We start from the raw sequence: 6381 nt of genomic DNA, 5'->3' as shown, positions 1-6381 counted from the left end.
TTCTATTACAAACAATATTATAATAAATATCTGTACACATATATCTCTCTATAAATTTGTTGTTGTGGATAAGAAGGTGTGGAATTCTTGTTTAAAAGGTGTGTATAGCCCTGGCCGGTTTGGCTCAGTGGTTGGAGCATCAGCCTGTGGACCAGAGAGTCCCCGGTTTGGTTCCTGCTAGGGGCATGTACCAAAAAAATAAAAAATAAATAAAAAATAAAAAAAAATAATAATAATAATAAAAGGTGTGTATAGCCCTGGCTGGTGTGGCTCAATGGTTGGAGTGTTGGCCTACACACTGAAGGGTCATGGGTCTGATTCCTGGTCAAGGGCATGTACCTGGTTTGCAGGTTTGATTCCTGCCCTGTCTGGGTGTGTTCGGGAGGCAACCAGTCGATGTGTCTCTCATATGGATGTTTCTCTCTCTCTCTCTCTCTCTCTCTCTCTCTCTCTCTCCTCTTCCTCCTCCTCCTCCTCCTTCCTCCCTTTCTCCCTTCCACACTCTCTAAAAAAATCAATGAAAAAAAAATACCTTTGGGTGAGGATTAACAACAACAGAACAATAATAAAAGGTGTATATATTCTACTCATGGAAACTAGATTGCCTTCCTCAAATATTGGTATAATGTATGTCCCATCAGTGACCTTTTGGGAAGTTATGCCACAACGGCCTTTTTTTCAGTGCTTCTCTTAACAGACTTCTCCATAGTCCATTGTATTTGTCATTGCTATCACACCTTCTCTCACGGCACCACTTTAAACCAGTTTTCCACTTGCCTCTTTCTGGTGTCTTTCCCTAGCTTCTCTTCTGTTTGTTCCTAGATACTTATATACCACATGGTTCTGCCTTAGCTCACTTTTTTAGTCACAGTAAATACTCTGTTCTCCTGTTAGGTAAAATTATGGTTTCAACTATAATCTCTATCTACTCTCAGTCTACCAATGAGGTAGTCCAAAGGGTGACTTCCCTTGAATCAGAATAGGATTACCCTCCCTGAAGACATCTTCCTGTCATTGTCTAGAAAATTGTGCAAATTACTATTCAAGCACTACTCAGTATTCTACCGCATGCCCCCTGGATTGTGTGGTATCCAAGCGCCACAATCGTCAGTGATAGCTGCATTTTCCATCTCTCCTGAGTTCAAACGTCCATATCCAAATCTCCAGCTGGATGCTTTATAGACACTGCTGATATAAAAGACCCATTGTTTAACTTATCATCACCCTCTCTTGAAATACTCCGTATGCATTTCTTTTCTTAGTAAATGACATTCCCATTCATTGGGGTGCATACTTCAGAAACCTGGAAATTCATTCTAGATCTCTCTCTCTCTCGACTCACATCTGAGAGGTTACCAAGTCCTGCTGTTTTGATTTCATATTTCTGAAATCCATTATTTTTTTTCATCCCCAGAGCTGCTGTCCTGACCATCCTTTTCATAGACTAAAAATAATTTTTCACTGGTCTTCCTACTTTTTGCCTTGCCTCCCTTCTATTATCCAGAGAATTTATCTAACGTTCAAATCAAGGAGAAAAACCTTTAAAGTCCACATTGTTATGAGGCTAAAATCTAAACTTCTTAGCATGACTTTAAAAAGCTCTTTATTATCCAATACCTACTTAATGATCTTGACTCATTTCTTGACATTCTCTAAAAGCAACCGATGCTTCAGCTATATGGGTCTACTTTCTTTTTTTTTTTCTTAATCCTCAACAGAGGATATTTTTACATTTGTCATTAGATAGAGAGGGAGGGAGGGAGGGAGGGAAAGAGAGAAAGAGAAACATCCATGTGAGAGAGACACATCAACTGGTTGCCTCCTGCATGACCTGACCAGGGCCGGGGACGAACTGCAACCGAGGTACGTGCCCTTGACTAGAATCAAACCCTGACTCCTTGGTCTGTGGGCCAAGGATCTAACTGCTGAGCCAAACCAGCCAGGGCTTTGGGTCTACTTTCAAATTCCCAGCATGCTGAGAGCTAACAATTCAGTGCCTTTGCCCTGCTATCCTTCTGCTTCGAATTCCTTGCCAGTCTTGTTGGTCTGACAAACTCTTACTTATATTTCAAGCCTCAGCTCTAGGGTTATTTTCCCTTCTGTAAATTCTTCAGGCTGACTTAAGAGATTCTGCACTTGAGTTTCTTGCTAATATGGTTCACTCCTGCTCTATAGCAATTTTTTTTATCCTCACCCAAGGATATTTTTCTGTTTATCTTCAGATAAAGTGGGAGGGAAAGAGAGAGAGAAAGGGAGAGAGAGAGAGATAGAGAAAGGGAGAGAGAGAGAGAGAGAGAGAGAGAGAGAGAGAGAGAAACATTGATGTGAGAGGGACATATTGGTTGGCTGCCTCCTGCACAACCCAGATCCTGCACAACCCAGACCAGGGTCGGGGACGAACTGCAATTGAGGTACGTGCCCTTGACCGAAATCGAACCCACGACTCATTGGTCCGCGGGCTGCCACTCTAACCACTGAGTCAAACCAGCCAGAGAACTATAGCAATTTTAATTATTTGTTGTGTTAATTAATGTTTTTAAACTAGGTTGTAAGCTCTTGAGGGTAGGGACTATGGGTAATCTCCTCTTTGCATCCCTAGCACTTAACATAGTGACTGGCATTGAATATATATATATATTTTTGTCTTACCTGAGGATATTTTTTCCACTGATTTTTAAATATGCTTTTATTGATTTTTTTTTTTTTAGAGAGAGAGAGGGAGGGAGAGATAGAAACATTGATGTGAGAGAGATTCATGGATCGGCTGCCTCCTGCACTCCCCCTACTGGGGATGGAGCCCACAACCCAGGCATGTGCCCTGACTGGGGATCGAACCAGGACCTCTCCGTCCATGTGATGATGCTCAATCCACTGAGCGACACTAGCCAGGCTTTTTCTATTGATTTTCAGATAAGAGTGGAAGGATGGAGCGGGGGGCGGGGCGGGGAGAGAAACATCTATTTGAGAGAGACACATCAATTGGTTGCCAAATGCATGACCCCAGCAGGGTCCAGGGATTGAACCTGCAACCCAAGTACATGCCCTTGACCGGGAATTGAACCTGAGACCTTTGGTCTGTGGGCCAATGCTCTAACCGCTGAGCCAAACCGAACAGGTCAACTGGCATTGAATATGTAATAGGTACTTTAGTTAATGCAAAAACAAATTAGTTAAATAGTTTGAGAACAGTGTCTAGGTTAGGGTTTAGGCTTAAACTATAGGGTTTAGGCTTAAACTATAGATTTGCATTTAAGTACCTTTAAAATTTGTAAAAGAATATATAATACATTAAGGAAAATTTAAGAACGGAAAAGTAAATATATTATTTCACCATCCTAATGCCTGTTTTAGTGCATTGACTTTCAATCTTTGCTAAAATATGTGCAATGATAATAAATAACAAAGGCTGCCTCATCCCAGGGCAGTTTTAAGTGTCAAATATGATGATGTGTGTGTAAGCACTTGGTGAAATCCAATGCCCCTGAGTTACTAGAAACATTGCTGGAGTAGCTTCCCTTCCTCGCCCGTGTGCCCCCAGGTAAGGCGTGTGACAGCTGAGCAGAATGGACCTGATGGCTCCATCACAGTTAATTTAACTCTTGGAGTACCCTGCCCTCCGAGACTGCAGCAGCCAGTAATTCCAGGGGGTGTCTGGGTCGCTGCTCTTGAATGCCCAGTGCAGCGGGAGCAGCAGAGGCTGCGCAAAATAAGTCTGGGATTCTGGGAATCTTCTCCTCCTCAAGCTGAGAACTGATCATCCAAATATGCCACACATTATTTATAAATGCAATTTGTAAAATCCCAAATACAGTCGCGTCCAATTGTCCCTGTGCTCTGTCTTAGGTGCTGACGCATTCCTGTTGAAATTTCATCTGCCAAGTTTAGAAATCTTTAGTTCTGGTCTGACTTAATTCTGGGGGAAGTCTGCACTTCTGGGAAGCCAGGAGAAAATAAAAGCCTCAGTATGAGCTGTCGTTTGAGCATCCTTCACCAGATCCACGTTTAAAGCTGGTCTAAGTAGCACTGACTTCTATTTTCCTTCCAAAAAACCCCCCAAAACGCGTGCACCAATTTCCAACCCTGAAGACTGGGCTCATCACCCCGTGTCGCGATCCGTGTGGCTCCCGGAGCGTGGACCTGCGGCTCAGCCGCCCCCGGCCCGCCACCCCCATAACCCCGGCCCAGGCGGCAGCCGGCGTGGACTCGGAGGTCCACCTGGCTCAGCCGGGGGCAGCCGCACAAAGAGCGGAGCAGGCGGCGGCCCGGCCGAGCCGCAGAAAGTAGTCCCGACCACGCCGGCTCCAATGTTGTTGGACGTCGCTTCACGCCCTCCGCGGGGAGGATCGGAGCAGCCGGGCCGGGAAAGAATCCCATTGGAATGCGCCGCCGTGCAATCTTTTCCCTCCAGGTCTCTTTTGCTCGCCAGGCACATCTCCCGGGGTCTCCCCGCAGAGGCCGTGCGCGCGCCCCCGCCTCCTTTCATAGCTGCACAGGAGGCGGCGCCGGGGGAGGGGGTTCGGCAGCGCGCAGGGAGACCTTCGGCTGGACCCGTGGCGGCGGCGGGCGTCCCGTATCCCTGCGCCGCTGCGTGAGAGGAAGAGGCTGAATGAGGAACTGCGCGGGGGAAGCGGGGCGCCGGGGGAGGAGGCGGCGGGATGGAAGCAGACGCTGGCGTCGCGCGAGCCCCGGCCAGAGCGGCGCGGTAGAGAGGGCGGCGGCGGCGCGCGCGGAGCCTTGACGTGCCTCTTTCTTTCTTCTCTCTCCGGAAAGCTGGGCAGCATGAGCGTGCAGACCTGCCGCTGCGGCGGCCGCCCCGGCTCCTCGCCTCCGCCTCTTCGGGCTGCCCCTCGCCGGTGAGAGAAGAGAACGCGAGAAGGGAAGATGGGGGCCGTCCTGAGGAGCCTCCTGGCCTGCAGTTTCTGTGTGCTCCTGAGAGGTGGGAAGAGCGGGGGGGACGGGAAAGTTGGTGGGGTTTGGGGGGGAGGTGGCCTTGTTTTGTGTGTGTCTGGGGGGAGGGGTGCGAGGGAGGGAGAAGAAGGGGAATAGGAGCGAGGAGAGGCCTGGTCGTGGGGAAGGAGAGAGAAAGAGGCCCGGGAGAAGGGGCTGTGCGCTCTGCCGGCCACAATGCGGACCCCTGCCTAGGTTTGCGGACCTTGACTGGGCAGATCCGAGCCCCGGTCGGGCTGCTGGTCCTAGTGGACCCCTACATCCCCGTGCTGTCGGAATGACTGAGGGTCTGTGTGTCTCTCTATGCCTGGAGTCACCCGGGAGAAGGGGCTTTGTATATATTTGGCTTTTGGAATATTTGAGCCCAAGATGTTTTAACGTCGGTCTTCTTCCTCAAAGCCCCCACTCTGTCCCTCTGACGTGAACTTTTAGAGCCCTCTGACTATTTTTCCAGGCCTTGTGACAACTAATAATTGGCTTCCGTTGGGTATATAATGATACTGAGTGAGAGCACAGTTGGAAAGTGACTCCGAGGTTAGAGGTCGAGCGATTCGGCACTGGGAATCTTCTGAGCTTAAGCCCATGATAAAATGGAAACGTCGCCCTTGTAATCCCTGGTGTTGAGGACTTGCCCCTATTTTCGGACCGTGCAAGTGTACAGTTGGCACTAACTAGAAAAGTCATCCTTGTGTGAAAAGGAGCCTGTCTTTGGGACCTCAGTTATCATTTTTGCGCTCTCCAGGGGACTGCTTGGCACGCTGATAAATAACCTAGGCTGTGCTAGATAATTTGCTCTAAGAATCGCATGTATTGGATAGTTCTGTGGATTTTTGAATTGGACTGCAAAGCTGTCACATATGCTGTGACTTTTATTTTGTGACAGTTCGCTAAGGTTTGACCGGCCGGAAAGATCTGAACAGCTCTTCTCAAGCTTAGCAGTGAAGCGGTGATGAGTCTTAGGCTCTTGAGCATTTACCAGCAGAGGAATTGAAGTCCTGAGTGATGCAATGGCTTGTAGTTTTGGTATTGTCAAAATTCTCACTTGTGTTCATGGTCATTTCTTTTCAGGTGTGAGACCTCTTGAGTCAGTGGAGATTTTTAGCTATTAATTTAACAAGCTAAACTTTTGTTAAGCCTCCAAAACTTACTGAAGTTTACAGAGTATGATGGTAACTAACGATCTTGTGATATAAATGAGCTAGGTGTGCTATTTGTGAGTATATATTTATTTTGGATGTGAGTGACCTTTTTCTTTTTTTTTTTTTTGAGGAATTCTTTTCGTTAGTTCTTCTGCAGGATTATTATGTTTTCATGTTATATCTACTTATATTTAATAATTAGGACTCACTGAACATATTTCAGACTGTGTCACATGTAATTCCCAGAAAGATAATGCTCACTTAATTTTTTTGGCAGAGGATTTAATGCAGTGTT

Source organism: Molossus molossus, unplaced genomic scaffold (genome assembly GCF_014108415.1).
Source record: "Molossus molossus isolate mMolMol1 unplaced genomic scaffold, mMolMol1.p scaffold_m16_p_10, whole genome shotgun sequence".
In the NCBI taxonomy this organism is placed as follows: Eukaryota; Metazoa; Chordata; class Mammalia; order Chiroptera; family Molossidae; genus Molossus; species Molossus molossus.
Note: the sequence above shows the minus strand (reverse complement) of the source record.